Source organism: Vulpes vulpes, chromosome 11, assembly GCF_048418805.1.
Source record: "Vulpes vulpes isolate BD-2025 chromosome 11, VulVul3, whole genome shotgun sequence".
In the NCBI taxonomy this organism is placed as follows: Eukaryota; Metazoa; Chordata; class Mammalia; order Carnivora; family Canidae; genus Vulpes; species Vulpes vulpes.
In genome coordinates this window covers 52,367,439-52,386,631 of record NC_132790.1, presented here as the reverse complement: position 1 = coordinate 52,386,631, position 19,193 = coordinate 52,367,439, and the positions used below count along the sequence as shown (strand labels likewise).

The window sequence follows — 19,193 nt, the reverse complement described above, 5'->3', positions numbered from 1 at the left end:
TGGATATTAAAAGAAAAGTGCTAAGGCAGTTAGGTAAGGCGTCTTGTCCGTGCTGTCCCTTTTCTATTTCACTTATACATCGTCTGTTAGTGGCTTAGACTATTACAGATTGAACTCGTCTATACTGGCAAATAAAAATGGGTCTTACGTATTTCAGATTCAATAAAAAATATGGGATAATGATATTTGCAGAATGAGAGAAGAACAAGCCTTCTCGGAAGAAACTGAACATCAGATAACATTTAACACCACCAAATTAGAAACATTTTATAGAGGAAAAAGTTAGGGTCTCAACGTTTTGAAAATTGAGGACTTTATATAATCTTTGATGTAAAACTCTTTATCCCTTTTACTTATCTCTATACATTGTGCTTTATAGGGCTGCTCAGGGATGGGTGAACTGACACAGTCATTTGCCAACGGCATGTTGGAAATCCCTTCCTGGTAGTGTGTGTCCTTTGTTCCCATCCTTAGTCCTTATGAACATTTGGTGGTAGAAAATAGACTAACAGAAGAGTTGCAGAGCTCTAACTGTAAGTATTCAAAGTATTCAGATCCTGCCTTTTAATGGTAAGTGGCTTTGAGTGCTGGTTGGTGGAGGGTCCTTTTTTGGGAAAGATGGCACACGTGGTGCTTGAGATTTGGATATGTGAGAGATCCCTCTGACCATATTCTTTTTACCTTGGACATTTACCTTTGAGATTTTACCAGGAAAAGGTGGCTGCTAGAACTCTCCTTCCCTGACTGAGGGAAGGCCTAGAATAAGGAAGCAGAAACACAATGTCCTGGCCTCACCTTGAACTAGAAGTTTGAGAGGCGTAGTCAGGGGCCTGGTGTCGCTCCTGGCTGGAGGGACCAGTGCCCTCTGACCTGCAGGGGCAACTCCAGAGCCACAGCCACTTTGCTCTCGATTCCGTGGTTATTCTGTAAAAGGCTGAGTGGTCATGGCTGTAGCTAGACTTTAGATTTGGGCTGAGCTTAGTCCTTGGCTTCAAGTGCAAATTAAGAATTCAGGCTCCTGGCCAGAGATTTGGTTAGTCACACGCAGGAGGCAAAAACTTTGGGTCACGTTCCACCTGGAGCTATTTGGAGGGCTGCGGTAGCAGAAGGCTTTTCCTTTGCCCATCCTTGGGGTAACCTTGAGACTTCTGAGACTTCCACCAAAGGATTCTGAATGTTTCTTTCTGTGAACCCAGGAATGGAGAAGCCCTTTGGATGTTGGTGTGTCTGTGTGTGTTAAAGATTTTATTTATTTATTCATGAGACACACACACACAGAGGCAGAGACACAGGCAGAGGCGGAAGCAGGCTCCATGCAGGGAGCCTGATGTGGGACTCGATCCCAGGACCCCGGGATCATGCCCTGAGCCAAAGGCAGACGCTCAACCACTGAGCCACCCAGGCGTCCTGTGTTTTTAAAATCTTGATGAAAGGGGCTCCTGGGTGGCACACTCGCTCTCCCCTGTTTGTGCTGGTGTGGTCTCTGTGCCCTCTCTTCCTTTCTCCCTCTCTTTCTCTCAAATGAGTAAATCTTTAAAGAAAATAAAATAAAATCTTGATGAAAGAGCACGCAGCTGGTGCTGCCTGGTGATATATGTCTCTCTCAACCTCGGATTGTCCTTACTTAAACTTCAAGACAGAATGGCTTGTTGTACCAACACAGTCTTCCTTAAGTTGAAATCATTTGCTTCTCAAATAAACCAGTGGCCTCTAGGTAATTCTAATAGACTTAAGTGTGAGAAGCGCTGGCATATATCAGCTTTTGTGCATTGACTTATTTTGTGTTACATGAGAGGAAACTGGCAGATCCTTTTATGATGTGACACAGGCTCTTTTTTTTTTTTTTTAATTTATTTACTTATTATGATAGAGAGAGAGAGAGAGAGGCAGAGACACAGGCAGAGGGAGAAGCAGGCTCCATGCCAGGAGCCCGATGCGGGACTCAATCCCGGGACTCCAGGATCGTGCCCTGGGCCAAAGGCAGGCGCCAAACCGCTGAGCCACCCAGGGATCCCCGACACAGGCTCTTATAACCCAGTTATTTTGCTTTGGGATCTGCTTTGTTTAATAAGTTAAGATTTTGGTGTGTTGGAGTTTGTCAAAGTGGTCATTAGTTATTAAAGATCTGAAGGGAAATCATTCTTCACAATGTCTAGTTTTTTAAGTTTTCAGTTAAGAATTTTACATTTGTGGATGTCCATCAGTTGGGATGTCTATCAGTTGGGATGTTTCCAATGATGGAAAACCCAACTCAGTCTTGGCTTAAACAGATAGGGAAGTCCTGGAAGAAGGGATTGTTCCAGTGGCTGAACTGGGATTGACACAGTGTTCAATCCCAGGATGCCAAGATCATGACCTGAGCCAAAATCAAGAGTCAGATGTTCAAGTGACCAAGCCACCCAGGTGCCCCAAATAATTATGAGAATTTTAAGTAGTAACATCTACAGACATCAAAGTCTTACTTCATATGTATAGTTTGAAATAATAAAAGTTCAAAAAGAATTTAAAATGCATCAAGAACTGCTTAATTTTAAAGCCACACTTTTGCCACAGAGCAGGCCTGGCAAAGCCTGAGTTAAGAAGGACTCCTGGAGGCCATATGGTCCAGCAGTCCTAGCTCCTCCCTCCTCAGGCCACCTGAGTACAGCCAGGGCAGGTAAAGATGTTCTGGATACCTTGAGCACTCCCTGGGGCATGGCAACCTGCTCTCAAAGTCTGGCTGAGCAGACCATTCTATTGATTTTTAAATAATGTGTAACTGTTTATGAAATTCCTGTGCCATTTAAACTAAACCCCAAATCAGTGACCATTTCATTACATTAGTTGATGTTGGTTCTTATGTTTGGTCTGATGCCATCTGTGACCCTGAGGGAGATCCCACATGCCCCAATGTGAATGACATTCCCAGGAGGTTGCTCTGGCAGGACCACGTGGTGGCTGACAGAAGCTACAGTCCCAATCCTAATATCAGACTTAGCCGTTTAATGTTATTTCCTTGGGCACACACATGATGCCCACCAATGCAAAGCAGAACTCTTAACACATGGAATTTGAGTTGCCAATTCCCTTACTTCTCACTCGCCTCATACATCTAGACGAGTTGTGTAAGTCACAGTTTTGTATCAGCACTGAAAGTTCTTGACTTTCTTTTAAATGTACAGAAATGATATAGTCGCTGAGGCAGTGACATATAGTAGAAATCTCACATGCTAGGAGGCAGAGAATCTGCAAAGAGCCTATCCAGATCCTGGTGCACCCTTCAGGGCCATGTGATTCTGAGCATAACCCCCTGTGTTCAGGATGGGGATAAGAGCATGCCCCAGCTCAGCACACTGTTATGAGGACTACATGGAAGAATTTACTGAAAGCAGAGAACAGAGGCTGGCACACAGTGAGTGCACAATTTTGAAACAAATCATCAAAAAAAAATTAAGTCTAAAAAATTAAAAAAGTAAATAAAAACAAATCACCTAGAGACCAGGGCTCCATTTCTGACACCAGCATGGCCAGTGCACAAGCCATACAGAGGGCCTAGGGGGTACAGTCTACTGTGTGGGGAGCCACATAAGCCCTCCAGTGACCAGGTACCCAAAGCCTGTCCTCCATAGCCCCCATGCACCCTGCCTCCACAGAGTAGCAGCCAGGAAGTGTGGGGTCTGTCACAGACTAAGGTGGAGTAGTCCCCTTCCAGCTGGTTCAATGGCCCAGAAGCCAATGACACAGAGGCCACTGGGTGTGTTACTCCTCATTCTTAGAGAGTCACAGAAGCCAACCTCCCTCTTCCTCCAGTGGTAAGACAGCTACCATCAACATGACAATGTGGGAAAAGGAGCAGCCTGGGCCCCTAAATATTGGTTCAGCCCAGTCAGTCCAGTGCTTGACTCCCCAGCACTGAAACTCTGTGCTCAGCGGAGTTTGCTTGACATTCTCTCTCCTTCTTCCTCCCCCTCCCCCATGTACATGCTCTCTCTCTAACTAAATAAATAAGTAAAAGCTTTTTATTTATTTTTTATTTTTTTTTAAATTTTTTTTTTTTAATTTTTACTTATTTATGATAGTCACAGAGAGAGAGAGAGAGAGAGAGAGGCAGAGACACAGGCAGAGGGAGAAGCAGGCTCCATGCACCGGGAGCCCGATGTGGGATTCGATCCCGGGTCTCCAGGATCGCGCCCTGGGCCAAAGGCAGGCGCCAGACCGCTGCGCCACCCAGGGATCCCCAGTAAAAGCTTTTTAAAAAAGATTTATTCATTTGAGAGAGAGAGAATGAGCAGTGGGGAGGGGCCGAGGGAGAAGGAGAAGCAGGCTCCCCACTGAGCAGTTAGCCCCACATGGAGCTCAATCCCAGGACCCTGAGATCATGACCTGAGCCGAAGGCATATACTTAACTGAGCCACCTAGGCACCTCTAAATAAATAAAATCTTTTAAAAAAATTCTCATAATTCACATTCTTATAAAAGCTAATTGCCCTGTTGTGCATGCCATCCTAACTAATGATCAACCTGTAAAGAGACTTCACTGTGCCTCCTAGATGAGAGGGACTGAGAAGGGCTACCTCACCCACCTTACCCTGGGGGCATTGCTGCCATAACCTGACTCTCTGTGTGGAGACATTAGACAAACTCCATTTGTGTGATGTTCTACAGAGTAACTGACTAGCTTCTGTACTCTGCAAAACTTTCAAGGTCAGGAAACACAAAGAGTGAGGAACTAAAGGGACCTGGCACTTGTATACACTACTTGACCCTGGAATGGGCCAGGAAGGGGGCAGGAAAGCTATAAAAGACATTATTGGGACAATGGACAGAATTTGTGAATGATAGACAATAGTATTATGATATCAGGTTCACATTGCCTGAGTTTGATCATTCCATTCTACTGTCACTGTGTCCTTGAGTTTGGTAAGCACATGCTGATATTTAGAGATGGTTGGGGACAAAGTATGAAACAATCAGAGAAGGAAGGAGGTAGAAAATGGTATCTATTATGTCCTTTATATATATAAATAAATGATATATATTTTTATATATCATTTATATATATATTATCTATTATATTATTTATGCCTATTGCATGATAAATGGGGCAAAGTGAGAACAACTGGTGGAGCTCCCTGGGTAAAGGGTATTAGGGAATTCTTTGTACTGTTCTTGCAACTTTTCTATAAACTAGAAATTATATCAGAATAAAAAGTTACAAAAATAGATGTTTATTATGTATTCACTGCAATCTAAATACCTTTTTTTTTTCTTGTTACAATGTCTCTGAATGTGGGATGCATCTTGCAATCCCTGCTGCCTTAGTATTGTGTCAGATTTTGATAGCAGGGCTTTGTTTTTAAGTTATTGGTTTTAGAATCATTGATACCCTGGGTTTGATGAAGTGTGGTATTTTCTCTGACTTTGTTGTCTGAAGAGGTTAGGAGAAAAAGAAGACAATCCTTCCAGTAGTTTTGTGTGTTCAGCTTTTTTGTTCCATTGTGCTTCATAGTAGGCCAGATGTCCAGCTGCCTTTGCTCATTCCCCATCGGTCCTCACAGATGTTTCAAACTCAACACATTCCAGCTGGACTCCTGTCTTCGCCTCCAGCGCTCGGAACTGCTCCTCCTTTGTGTTTCCTAACTCAGGGAGCAGAAACCTGATTTTTAGCCAGTGATGGCCTGGGAATGACCCCATGGCTTCCGGTGCGTAGGGAACTGTCCCCTTTGCGTGAGAAGATGGTCAGTGGGAGGCCCTCACCCAGTCTCACCTCATGGCACGTACTAGTTCTAGCGCGGCCAGTTTCTTGAAGTGTCTTTGTACTCCAAATGTCCGTGCCTCATTTTCCCTATTTTTTGAGTAAGAACGGCCTTCCCAAATCTGTTAAGATAATGGACCAGGCAACTTAAGGTAGAATAAAACTCTGAAATTCTGTGACTTAAAATGGGAGAGCTTTTTAAACACTTAACTAGAATCATTCAAGGAGCTGAGTCCTGTTAAGCAGACGCCCTGTGGGGACAGGTGTGTGGCCAGGCTCTTGTTTCTTAACTCCCAGCGCTTGCTCCTAGATTTCTGTCCAGTTCTGGGGTGAATCAGGAACAGGTTGAGTTGGGCATTGGATGCTCACCAGGGGCTGCCAGGTGCCAGCGGCCTGGTGTTCCTGAGCTCCTCTGCACCGGGGCCACTAGTCACTACAGTGTTGGAGTTTTCTGTGGCAGAGCATCAAGTCTCATCAGCTCCTGAGCCCCACATGTGTCAGGCGTGCAAAGGGTTCCATCCCAAGTGTTATTTTGCATCAGCCCAGGTTTACAGCATTTTATTTTAGTTTATTTTGTTTGGCATGGACTTCAAGCAGCTGCAATAGCAAAACACAGTGATTTCCCCGGGGCCTGTTTCTTGGGCTGTCTTGTTTTATCTGCATTGAAGATGAGTAGTTCTTAGCAATTCTTATCTTATCTTATCTTATTTATTTATTTATTTATTTATTTATTTATTTATTCATTCATTCATTCATTCATTTATTAATTAGTTCTTGGCAATTCTGAATCTGCTTTTATGGCCATGGAGTAGTTGCTGTTGACACTGACCTTCACAGCAGGCTCATTCTTTAGAAATAGAAATACAAAATCTTCAGTCTACCGCTGGATTCTGTGGACTTTTAAATATGTGTAGAGAACAGAGAAGACCAACATGTGCCTTTTGCTCTTGATTATGTGGCTGGAATTTTAGATGTGAAAAATGGGACAATAATGCTGGTGGGCGGGTGGGGGGGGATTGTTAACGGTTTTCTTTTTTTTTTTTTTTTTTGTTAACGGTTTTCTAAGTAAATCTTATTGGTTGTATTATTTTATTTTATTTTATTCTCATATTCTTTATAGCCAATATGCAACAAAAATTACACCCTGGTTCTGGTGAAGAGAAGATATCTCACTGTTTCATAGCAGATAACTAGAAATGGATTGGGACATGGAATGTTTGGTTGAAGTTTTGCTTTGTAATTTGGTTGACTATGCAAGTTAATGTTCTTTCCTTATGATTAGATTTACTAATATAAAATTCTTGTGTAATATTAGGTTTGGTTTAGAACTGGAAGAGACATTTCCCCATATATTCTGGATTTCAGAGTCCTGCACTTAGGCATGGAAAAACTTTTTTTAATATTCAAAACTTTGTATATTTGGATATTATTAGTAGACATGAGGCAGAATGTAAAGGTTGGTAGTTCTGACTGTGGAATTAGACCTCAATATGTGTTCGTTTACTAGCTCTGTGACTTAGGGCAAATACTTAACCTTTCTGTGCTTCAGTATCCTCGCCTTCAGTATGGGATAACAGTGGTGCCTCCCTCACAAGGCTAATAAATTCCTAGGTGTTTAGGAATGTGCCCATCATATGATGAGCTCAAGAAATACTAGTTTTGTATTATCCAAAGACTATTTGGCAAAAGCAAGCAACTTACTGAGGGGTCAGAGGTAGAGACCTCCTTCCTGTGCAGAACTTACACAGCTGGGAGTAGAGTGTTAAGAAAATCTCATAGTGCCCTTCTTATTTTTCTCCTTTAACCTTTAAAGGTCACTTTACTGAAATAAAAATAAATAACAACAATCATCCCACAAAAAGAAATGTCATAAGGGCAAAATATGCAAATACTCCAAAAAATAATAAATTTGGTACTTAAAGGAAAAAAAACCCCTTATTAATCAAGACCCTATTACCCTCCAAGTTGTGTGCTCATTTCCTGTGGTGTGTATTTTGTGGACCTAAAATGGGAGCATGTGCTGGCCTTCTGTTTTGTTCAGGGTTTTTCCCCCTCTCCCCTCTCCTCCCCCATCTGACACATTCTTTGATTGGGATGTCACCACTGCAGTAATTTTGGGTCTTTTTCTAAACTGACAGGTGTTGGGCAGCCCCGGTGGCGCAGCGGTTGGGTGCCACCTGCAGCCTGGAGTGTGATCCTGGAGACCCGGGATCGAGTCCCACGTCGGGCTCTCTGCATGGAGCCTGCTTCTCCCTCTGCCTGTGTCTCTGCCCCTCTCTCTCTGTGTCTATGAATAAATAAATAAAATCTTAAAAAAAAAAACTGACAGGTGTTTGTGTGTTGGAGTTTACAGGCTTGTCTGTTTCTATAAACCATGGTGTGCTGAGGTGTTTCCCTTTTGTTAGGTTTTTGATTTTGTTCTGAGCAATTAGATACTTTCAGGTAGCATTCTATGAAGAATTGCAGTCTTCCTGTATTTTTTCTCTGTGGGTATAAAATGTACACATCTTCCTTTTTTCCTGCAGCCCTGCTCTGCCTACCACCACCCACTCATATTGCTGGTGGGTAAGTGTGCATTTGGGTCTCCAGTCATATCTTCCCCACTGGCTCCTCTGTGCAGGGGCTGTGGCAAGGCCTGCCCTCCATCCTGGCATGCCAGACATACGGAATCACGTCACCCATGCCCTGGTGTGAAAACCTCTTAAGTTGTTTTAATTTGGGTTTCTTTACTGACCAGGAGGATTATGCCTATTAAATGTTTGCTTATTTTTTTGTAATGAAAAGCAAGATTCTGCAGTTAGGTAGTCAGTCTCCTTTCCTGGATTTCTTGACAGCATTGTTCTTCCCACAGTGAGAATGCTGAAGCAAGCAGCGGGCTTGCTCCTTTTGCTCACCTCCTGGTCTGTATTTGCTAATAATGTGCAACTATGAGGTTACAAAGTAGCGTGCAGGTAACATCCACTTGCTCAGCTTCTCAAACATTTTAGAAAATACAAAAAGTGTGCATATGAATTCTCTTCTGGAATTTCTAGCATTTGATAGAGAATCAAATGGTCCACCTGGCTAATGATAAAACTCTGGGTGGTTCTGTGACCAGTAATATTTCTCAAATGATAAGGGTTGTGGGAGCTCACATTCCCGGATGCGTTTTGTACAACAGCATTCAGGAAAGAGTCCGCCCATTCTGCATGCCTCCGTGCTTGCCCTAGTGCCAACATTTGCCTTTTACTTCAAAGAGAAATCTAGGTTACTAGTCATCAGTACCTGTTTGTCTCTCTCGAGATCTATCTGCACTCATATTTCCCCTCTCCCTCACAGTGGCCTCCCGGGAGGAGGTGACCCACCTACCTCCATTTGTCCAAGATACAGGCTGCTGCTGTGGGATGGGAGGGAGATTGCAGCTTCCCAGACCAGCATTCCACACCATTGCTGCTCAGACTGGAGTGAGGTTGAGACCCTTTGGGAAGTTAATGATCACAGACTCTCAGAGTTTGTGAACTGAAATTATTTTGTTCAATAAAACCTAGGTATAAATGCCTTAGCATTTATAAACCTGCAGCAGGAAAATTAACTGAAATAGAATACATGTTTTATTCTGTTTTTCTTTTTCTTTTTTTTCATTCCAAGACAGCAGCTGACATCTACTTGGTGTTCTCTTGCATTCAGGGACCTTTATGTTGGAGAGCTAAAGGCACAGGTTTTTGGAAAAGGATCTCCCTCTCCTTAAAAAAATATTGGATGTGCTAAAATTGACTCATAAGTGTATATGTCTAGTGTTTACAGTTCTGGGAGTTGAAACAGGTATAAATTTGTAATCATCACGACAATGAGAACAGAACAGTTTCATCGCCCAAAATACACACTTGCTGCCCCTTTGTGGTCTTTAATCCTGCCCACCTGTTTGCTGACCCTTTCCCAGAATGTCACATTAATGGAATCTTACAACATGTATCCTGTCCAAACTGGCTTCTTTATCTCAGTCTTTGTGTTCCTTTTATTAATCAGTAGCATTCAGGGTGAGGATGGATGTCAATCCATTCACCAGTTGGAGGATGTTAGGATAGTGTCCAGTTTTAGTATACAGATGCTACAAACATGTGTCATACAGATTTTGTGTGAACATGTTTTTGCTTTTTCTAGGATAAATACTGAGGTATGGGGTTGCCGAAGCATACAGTAAGGCTGTTTAATTTGGAACTGCTTTCTTTCCAGAGTGACTTTACCATTTTGCATTTCCAGCAGCAATGTATGACAGTTTCATTTGTTCACCTTGCCAGTTGCTGATACTGGAATTTCTTAAAAATTTTAATGTTAGGGGGATCCCTAGATGGCTCGGCCCAGGGTGTGATCCTGGAGTTCCGGGATCGAGTCCCGCATTGAGCTCCCTGCATGGAGCCTGCTTCTCCTTCTGCCTCTCTCTCTCTCTCTGTCTCTCATGAATAAATAAAATCTTTAAAAAAAATTTTTAATGTTAGCTATTTTAACAGACATGTAGTGGTATCTCATTACAGTTTTTTTTTTCTTATTTATTTGAAAGAGAATGAGAGAGAGAGAGAGAGAGGGAAATACAGACTTTCTGCTGAGCAGGGAGACCAACATGGAGCTGCATCTCGGAAGCCTGGGTTCATGACCTGAGCCAAAGGCAGACACTTAACTGAATGAGCCACCCAGGCCTCGCTCATTACTGTTTTATTTATTTATTTATTTATTTATTTATTTATTTATTTATATGATAGTCACAGAGAGAGAGAGAGAGAGAGAGAGAGGCAGAGACATAGGCCGAGGGAGAAGCAGGCTCCATGCACTGGGAGCCCGACGTGGGATTCGATCCCGGGTCTCCAGGATTGCGCCCTGGGCCAAAGGCAGGCGCTAAAGCACTGCGCCACCCAGGGTTCCCTGTCGCGCGTGCTGGGGACGACAACTGTCCAGGGATGAGGGTAAGGGAATGAGGAAAAGAAAAGAGACATAAACAGAGTGGGAGCAGGAGGGACATATGGCCGGATTCAGCCACAATGCCAACTTTATTTGTATTATTCACTCTTTTATAAAGCAGGGTTGTTTAACAAGCAGGATATTTTAAGCTTAGTTCTCCAGACATGTCCTTTCACAGTAGACAGCAACAGTATGCGCCCTTGAATAGATAGCCATAGTATGCGTCCTTGAGCCACAAGCCTTCAACAACAAGGGTGAGACAGGTGGGCCTGGGTTGGAAGAGTCAACAGAGAGCCGTTGCTCGATCCATTAACCCCTTCCTGGCACGCGGCTCCCAACAGATCCCTCATTACTGTTTTAATTTGGATTTTTTTTAAAATTTTTTATTTATTTATTTTATTTATTTATGATAGGCACACAGTGAGAGAGAGAGAGGCAGAGACACAGGCAGAGGGAGAAGCAGGCAGAGGGAGAAGCAGGCTCCATGCACCGGGAGCCCGACGTGGGACTCGATCCCGGGTCTCCAGGATCGCGCCCTGGGCCAAAGGCAGGCGCCAAACCGCTGTGCCACCCAGGGATCCCTTAATTTGGATTTTAATTTGGATTTTCCTAATGGTGAATGATGTTGAACATCTTCTCCTGTGCTTATTTCCATCCATGTGTTTTCTTTGGAAGTGTGTCAGTTCTAATGTTTTCCAAGCTTTTTTTTTTTAATTGGGTTGTTTCTAACTGTTCAGTTTTGATAGTTCTTATATATTCTCTATGCAAACTCATTGTGGGATATGTGGTTTGCATTTGTGGTTGGTGACTTGTCTTTTCATTCTCTGAGCAGTACCTTACAGCAAAAAGTTTTAATTTTGCTGCAATCCAATTTATTGATGTGTCTTGTATAGATTTTACTTTTTGTGTCTTATTTTAAAAAGTTCAGGCCATTAAGATTTCCCTCTGTGTTTTTTTCTTTTTTAAGTTTGTTTGTTTATTTATTTATTTATTTATTTATTTATTTATTTATTTATTTATGAGAGACATAGAGAGAGAGAGAGAGAGGCAGAGACACAGGAGGAGGGAGAAGCAGGCTCCATGCCGGGAACCTGATGTGGGACTCGATCCCGGGACTCCAGGATCACGCCCTGGGCCAAAGGCAGGCACTAAACCACTGAGCCACCCAGGGATCCCCTGTGTTTTTTTCTAATAGTGCCGTACTTTTACATTTTTGTGTTTAGAGTGATGATAAATTTTGAGTTAAGGGGCTCCTGGATGGCTCAGTCAGTTGAGCATCTGCCTTCTGCTCAGGTCATGAATCCAGGGTCCTGTGATTGATGAGCCCGGTCCAGCTCCCTGTGCAGTGGGGAGTCACTTCTCCCTTTCCCTCTTCTCCTCCCTACCACTTGCTTGTGCTTTGTGTGCATGCACTTTCTCTTTCTCTTTCTCAAATAAACAAACAAACTTTAAAAAAAATTAAAAATTTTGAATTAAGTTTTGTACTAGGTATGAGGTTTACATTGAAGGGCTGTTTTTTCTTTGCATGTAGATATTTGATTGTTCCAATACCATTAATTGAAGAGGCTATTCTTTATTGAATTTTTTTGCAATTTTGTCAGATCAAAGGGCTGTATTTATGAGTCTGTTAATGGATCCTCTGTAATCTGGTTCATTTATGTATGTGTGTATGTGTTTTTTTTTTTTTGTGTGTGTGTGTATGTGTTTATCCCTTTACCAGTACCACTCTCTCTTGATACTAGAGCTTTAAAGTAACTTTTTTTTCTTTTTTTAATTTAAAGTCAATTAGCCAACATATAGTACATCATTAGTTTCAGATGTAGAGTTCATTTATTCATCAGTTGCATATAATAGCCAGTTCTTATCACATCATGTGCCCTCCTTAATGCCTGTCACCTGATTACCCTATTCCCTTACCTTCCCTCCAGCAACCCACCCTTTGTTTCCTACAGTTAACAGCCTCCTATGGTTTGTCTCTCTGATTTCTTCCTGTTCCATTTTCATTCCATTCCTTTATGATCCTCTGCACTGTTTCTTATATTCCACATGAGTGAAACCATATGATAATTGTGTTTCTCTGACTGACTTATTTCACTCAGCATAATACCTTCCGGTTCCATCCAGGTCAATGTAAATGTTAAAATTTCATCCTTTTTTTTTAATAAGTTTTTTTTTTGATTTATTTATTCAGAGAGAGAGAGACTGAGAGGCAGAGACACAGGTAGAGGGAGAAGCGGGCTCCATGCAGGGAGCCCGACGCGGGACTCGATCCTGGGTCTCCAGAATCAGACCCCAGGCTGCAGGTGGCGCTAAACCGCTGTGCCACGGGGGGTGCCCAATTTCATCCCTTTTGATGGCCGAGTAATATTCCTCTCTCTCTCTGTGTGTGTGTGTGTGTGTGTGTGTGTGCGCACGCACGTGCGTGCCACATCTTTATCCATTCATCTGTTTGTGGACCTCTGGGATCTTTCCACAGTTTGGCTATTGTGGACATTGCTGCTATGAACACGGGGGTTGCAGGTGTCCTGTCAGTTCTTTTTTTTTTTTTTTTTTTTCTGTCATTTCACTACATCTGTATCTTTGGGGTAAATACCTAGTAGTGCAATTGCTGGGTCATAGGGTAGCTTTATTTTTAACTCCTTGAGGAACATCCACACAGTTTTCCAGAGTGGCTGCACCAGTTCACATTCCCACCAACAGTGCAAGAGGGTTCCCCTTTCTCCACATCCTCTCCAACATTTGTTGTTTCTTGTCCTGTTAATTTTCCCCATTCTCACTGGTGTGAGGTGGTATCTCATTGTGGTTTTGATTTGTATTTCCCTGATGGCAAGTAATGCGGAGCATTTCTTCATGTGCTTCTTGGCGATTTGTATATCTTTTCTGAAGAAATGTCTGTTTGTGTCTTCTGCCCATTTCTTGACTGTATTATTTGCTGTTGGGTTTGATAAATTCTTCTTAGATCTTGGATACTAGCCTTAACGTAACTCTTAAAAATAGGTAAGGTGGATTCTCCAGTTCCATTCTTTTTTTGTCGAAATACTTTTGCTGTTCTAGTTCTTTTTTGCCTTTCCGTGTGCATTTTAAAACCTACTTGTCGGACAGCCTGGGTGACTCAGTGGTTTAGCGCCGCCTTCAGCCCAGGGTGGGATCCTGGAGTCCTGGGATCGGGTCCCACGGCGGGCTCCCTGCGTGGAGCCTGCTTCTCCCTCTGCCTGTGTCTCTGCCTCTCTCTCTCTGTTTGTGTGTCTGTCATGAATAAATAAATAAAATTAAAAAAAAATAAAACCTACTTGTCTATCAATTCTGCTGGGATTTCTGTTGAAATTAGGTTAAATCTGTAGCTCAGTTTAAGGAGAATTGATAATTATATTGTTTTCCAATTCATAAAAAATGGTATATTTCTCCATTTAGATTTTCTTTGATCTCTTTCATTAGCGTTTTGTGGTTTTAGCATACAAGTCTGCACGTTTTGTTAGAATTTAAGTGCACACTTGTTTTGCAGAAATGTTGTAAATAATATTATTTTATAAATTTTTTTTTTTCTTTTTTATGATAGTCACACAGAGAGAAAGAGAGGCAGAGACACAGGCAGAGGGAGAAGCAGGCTCCATGCACCGGGAGCCCGACGTGGGATTCGATCCCGGGTCTCCAGGATCGCGCCCTGGGCCAAAGGCAGGCGCCAAACCGCTGCGCCACCCAGGGATCCCTATAAATTTGTTTTAAGTCCACACAGATGTGATTGATTTTTTTGTATGTTGACTTTGTATTTTATGATTTTCCTAAATTGACTTATTAGTTTGAGGAGATTTTTTGGGGCAGATTTCTTGGGATTTTTTTGTTTTTGTTTTTACTTAGACACCATGTCATCTGCATATAGGAAGTTTTATTCCTTCCTTTCCAGTCTGCCTTTTGTCTCCTCCTTCACTGCACTGACTAGGACTTGCAGTATGATTGCTAAATAGGTGAGGTGAGACTGGATCCTTGCCTTGTTCCTAGTTTTGCAGAGAAAACATTCAGTGTTTCACTGATAAGTATGATGTTGGCTGTGGGTTTTGTGCAGATGCTTTTTACCAGTTCAAAGTAGTTCCTTTCTATTCATAGTTTGCTGAGATTTTTTATCATGAATGGCTGTTGAATTTTTTTTAATTTTTGGCATAAACTTTTTTCATTCAGTTAATTAATACAGTTTCAGGTGCATAATATAATTCAACAATTCTATACATTTCTCAATGCTCATGAAGATAAGTGTACTCTTTTTTTGTTTGGCTTTTGGTTTTTCTTTTTTGGGGGGTATTTTGCTTTTTTATTTGTTTTTTTGTAATCCCAGTGTTGTTAACAGTGTTTATGTACAGTGATGCATTAGTTTTAGGTGTACAATATAGTGGTTTGACAATTCTCTGCCTTAGTGCTCATTGTGATAAGTATAATTTCCTTCCCTATTTCACACATGCCCCCATCTACCTCCTTGGGATGTTGAATTTTTGAAATGCTTTTTCTGCATCCATTGATGTGATCTTGCAGTTTTTCTTTTTTAGTCTGTTGTTATGTAGATCAGTCATTGATTTTTGAATAGTGAATCCCTCTTGCATTTCTGGTATAAACCCTACCGCATAGTGTATTATTTTTCTTATATATTCCTGCATTTGATTTGCTAATATTTTGTTGAGGAATTTTGCATCTATATTCATAAGGAATATTGATCTTAGTGTTTTTGTATTGTTATTGTCTGGTTTTATTATTAGGGTAGTGCTGACCTCATAAAATGAGTTGGGAAGGGTTATCTCCTCTTTTATTTTTTGGATGATATATAGAATTAATGTTACTTATAATTTAAATATTTACTAGAATTTGCTAGTAAAGCCATCTGAGTCTGCTGATTTGTAGTTTTAGGAAAGCCAGACTGCCAGGTGCAGCACCTCATTTGAATGTGTCTGGAGTCTTGGAAGTCTGACTATCCTATGTTCTCCTACAAATAGACTTTGAGAGCTTGTTGGAAGGTTCTAGCAGGGGAGCACAGCTGTTCCTATGCCCTTGACCAAAGAATGATCCTCCTCTATTGGGGGAGGTAGTCCACTTTGACCCCATGTGCAGTTTGGGGGAGGGACACACATGGAGTGGTGAGGGAGGGAAGGAACTCCCACCCAGCCAGCCAGATCAGCTGACTCAACCCTGGTGATCAGTAGGATGACAGACAATGTAGCCAGATCAACCTCATGCCATTTTGGAAGGTTTTTTTTTTTTTTTTTTTTTTTTTAAGATTTTATTTATTTATTCATGAGAGACACAGAGAGAGGCAGAGACACAGAGGGAGAGAAGCAGGCTCCCTGTGTGGGGGGGAACCTGATGTGGGACTCCATCCCAGGACCCTGGGATCATACAACCTGAGATGAAGGCAGACACTCAACCTCTGAGCCACCCAGGTGTCCACTTTTGGAAGTTTTTAAAGTCCAAATTTAATTTATTTTAATAGTTATAGGGTTATCATTTAGAATATCAATTTGAGGGTTGCCTGGGTGGCTCAGCAGTTGGGCTGGGCCTTTGGCTCAGGACATGGTCCGGGATTCCCAGGACCGGGTTCCTCATCGGGCTCTGGGAGCCTGCTTCTCTTCCCTCTGCCTGTGTCTCTGCCTCTCTCTGTATCTCTCATGAATAAATAAATAAATAATCTTTTAAAAAATAGAATATCAATTGATATTGGAGAACTTCTTTTACTTTGTGATTTTTAAGGAATTGGTTCATTTCATCTACATTGTTGAATTTATTTGTTTTTTTTTTTAATTTTTATTTATTTATGATAGTCATACAGAGAGAGAGAGAGAGGGCAGAGACACAGGCAGAGGGAGAAACGGGCTCCATGCACTGGGAGCCCGACGTGGGATTCGATCCCGGATCTCCAGGATCGCGCCCTGGGCCAAAGGCAGGCGCCAAACCACTGCGCCACCCAGGGATCCCCTGTTGAATTTATTTGTATAGAGTTGTTCATAGTCTTGCTTTATTATCCTTTTAATATCTGTGGAACCCATAAAGATACTCTTTTTTGCTCCTAATGGCAGTTTGTGCCTTCTTTTTGTTTCCTCGGTTAATCTTGCTGGAGGTTTAACAATCAGCTCTTAGCAAATATCCGCTTTGAGTTTCACTGATTTTTCTCTATTTTGATCTCAATTTTATTGATTTCTTCTTTTATTTTCATTCTTCCGCTTGTTTAAGTTCATTTTGCTCTTTTTTTTTCTACTTTCTTGAAGTACAAGCTGAGATGATTGATTTGAGGCCCTTCTTTTCTAATACATGTACTTAATCATATAGATTTTCCTCTGAGAGCTCCTTTAGCTGCATCCCATGGGTTTTTATATGCTACACTTCTATTTTCATTCAGTTTAGTATATTTAAAAACTTCCCATGAGATGTCCTCTTTGACTGGTGGATTATTAAGAAGTGTGCTGTTTGATTTTCAGTGTTTAGAGATTTTCCTCTTATCTTTCTGTTCCTGACTTGTAGCTTAGGAGACAGTATATCGTGCTGTTGTCTTCTGTGGTGAAGTATTGTGCAGGTGCGCTTCGCTTTAACCATCTCCATAATGATTTTCTGCCTGCTAGATGTATTGTTTGATGGAAGGGTGTTGAAGGGTCTATAACAGCGGATGGGGACGCCTGGGTGGCTCAGCGGTTGAGTGTCTGCCTTTGGCTCAGGGCGTGATCGCGGAGTCCCGGATCGAGTCCCGCATCGTGTTCCTTGCATGGAGCCTGCTTCTCCCTCTGCCTGTGTCTCTGCCTCTCTCTGTGTCTCTCATGAATAAATAAATAAAATCTTAAAAACAAAACAAAACAAAACAGTGGATGTGTCTGTTTCTCCTTGCAGTTTTTTTTTTTTAAGATTTTATTTATTTATTCATGAGAGACACACAGAGAGGCAGAAACACACAGACAGAGGGAGAAGCAGGCTCCATGCAGGGAGCCTGATGCAGGGACTCCAGGATCATGCCCTGGGCTGAAGGCAGATGCTCAACCGCTGAGTCACCCAGGCGCCCCTTTAAGGTGAATTTCTTGTAGACAAAATGTAGTTGGGGCATGGGGCTCCTCTCTGGCACAGTTGGTAGAGCCTGTGACTCTTGATCTCAGATTTGTGAGTTGGGTGTGGAGCCTACTTTAAATAAATAAATTTTAAAAATGTGTTTGTGTGTGTTTATAGCAGTTGGATCTCATTTTTCTATCCACCCTGACAGTCTTGTCTTTTGATGGATGTATTTAGACCATTGACACTGAAAGTGATTATTGATATAGTTACATCAGTAACTACCATATTTGTAATTGTCCACTGCATGTATTCCTTGTTTTCTTTTTTTCTTAAAAGTATTTATTTGAGAGCAGGGGCGGGCGTTGGGGGAGAACAGAGAGAAAAACAGAGGGAGGACAAGCAGATTCTGTGCTGTGTGCACACAGTCCACTGGAGGGCTGGATCCCACAACCCTGAGATTGTGACCTGAGACGCAATCAAGAGTCAGATGTTCAACCAACTATGCCATCCAAGTGCCCCTCTTTTTTTTTTTAATAAAAAATTTTATTTTTAAGTAATCTCTATACCCAGTGTGGGGCTTAAACTTACAACCCCAATATCAAGAGTCACACGCTCCACCAACTGAACCAGCCAGGTACCCCTTGTTTCCTTTCTTTTTTTTTTAAAGAGGGAGAAGCAGGCTCCTCACAGGGGAGCCCAATGTGGGACTCCATCCCGGGTCCCCAGGGTCATGCCCTGGGCTGAAGGTGGCACTAAACCAGTGAGCCACCCGGGCTGCCCTGTTTCCTTTTTTTTTTTAATTTCTTTTTTTCCTCTGCCTTCTCTCTCTCTCTCTCTCTCTCTTTTTTTTTTTTTTTTTTTAAAGATTTTTATTCATTTGAGACACACGCACACACACACACAGAGGCAGAGACACAGGCAGAGGGAGAAGCAGGTTTCGTGCAAGGAGTCCGACATAGGACTCGATTGTGGGTCTCCAGGATCACGCCCTGGGCTGAAGGTGGTGCTAAACCGCTGAGCCACCTGGGCTGCCCGCCTTCTCTGTTTTTAATCGAGCATTTAATGTGATTCTGTTTTCTTTCCTCTCTTAGCATATCAATTATTTTGAAAAGAAATTTATTTTAAAAAATATTTTATTTATTTATTCATGAGAGACACACAGAGAGAGGCAGACACAGGAAGACACAGGAAGAAGAGAGAGAAGCAGGCTCCATGCATAGAGCCTGACGCAGGACCCAATCTCAGGACACCAGGATCACGCCCTGAGCCAAAGGCAGACGCTCAACTCCTGAGCCACCCAGGCATCCCTGAAAACAATTTTTTAAAAAAGATTTTATTTATTTATTCATGAGAATACATAGGAGAGAGAGAGACAGAGACACAGGCAGAGGGAGAAGCAGGCTCCATGCAGGGAGCCCGACATGGGACTGGATCCCGGGTCTCCAGGATCACTCCCAGGGCTGAAGGCAGCGCTAAACCGCTGAGCCACCCAGGCTGCCCCCTGAAAAGAATTTTA

At 42.2% G+C, this 19,193-nt stretch overlaps 1 protein-coding gene across 7 annotated transcripts in view; it reads left to right on the top strand.

The window, feature by feature from the left end:
* NINL (ninein like) overlaps window positions 1-19,193 on the top strand; it is a 152,666-nt gene that overhangs the window by 1,513 nt on the left and 131,960 nt on the right. The window lies entirely within an intron of this gene.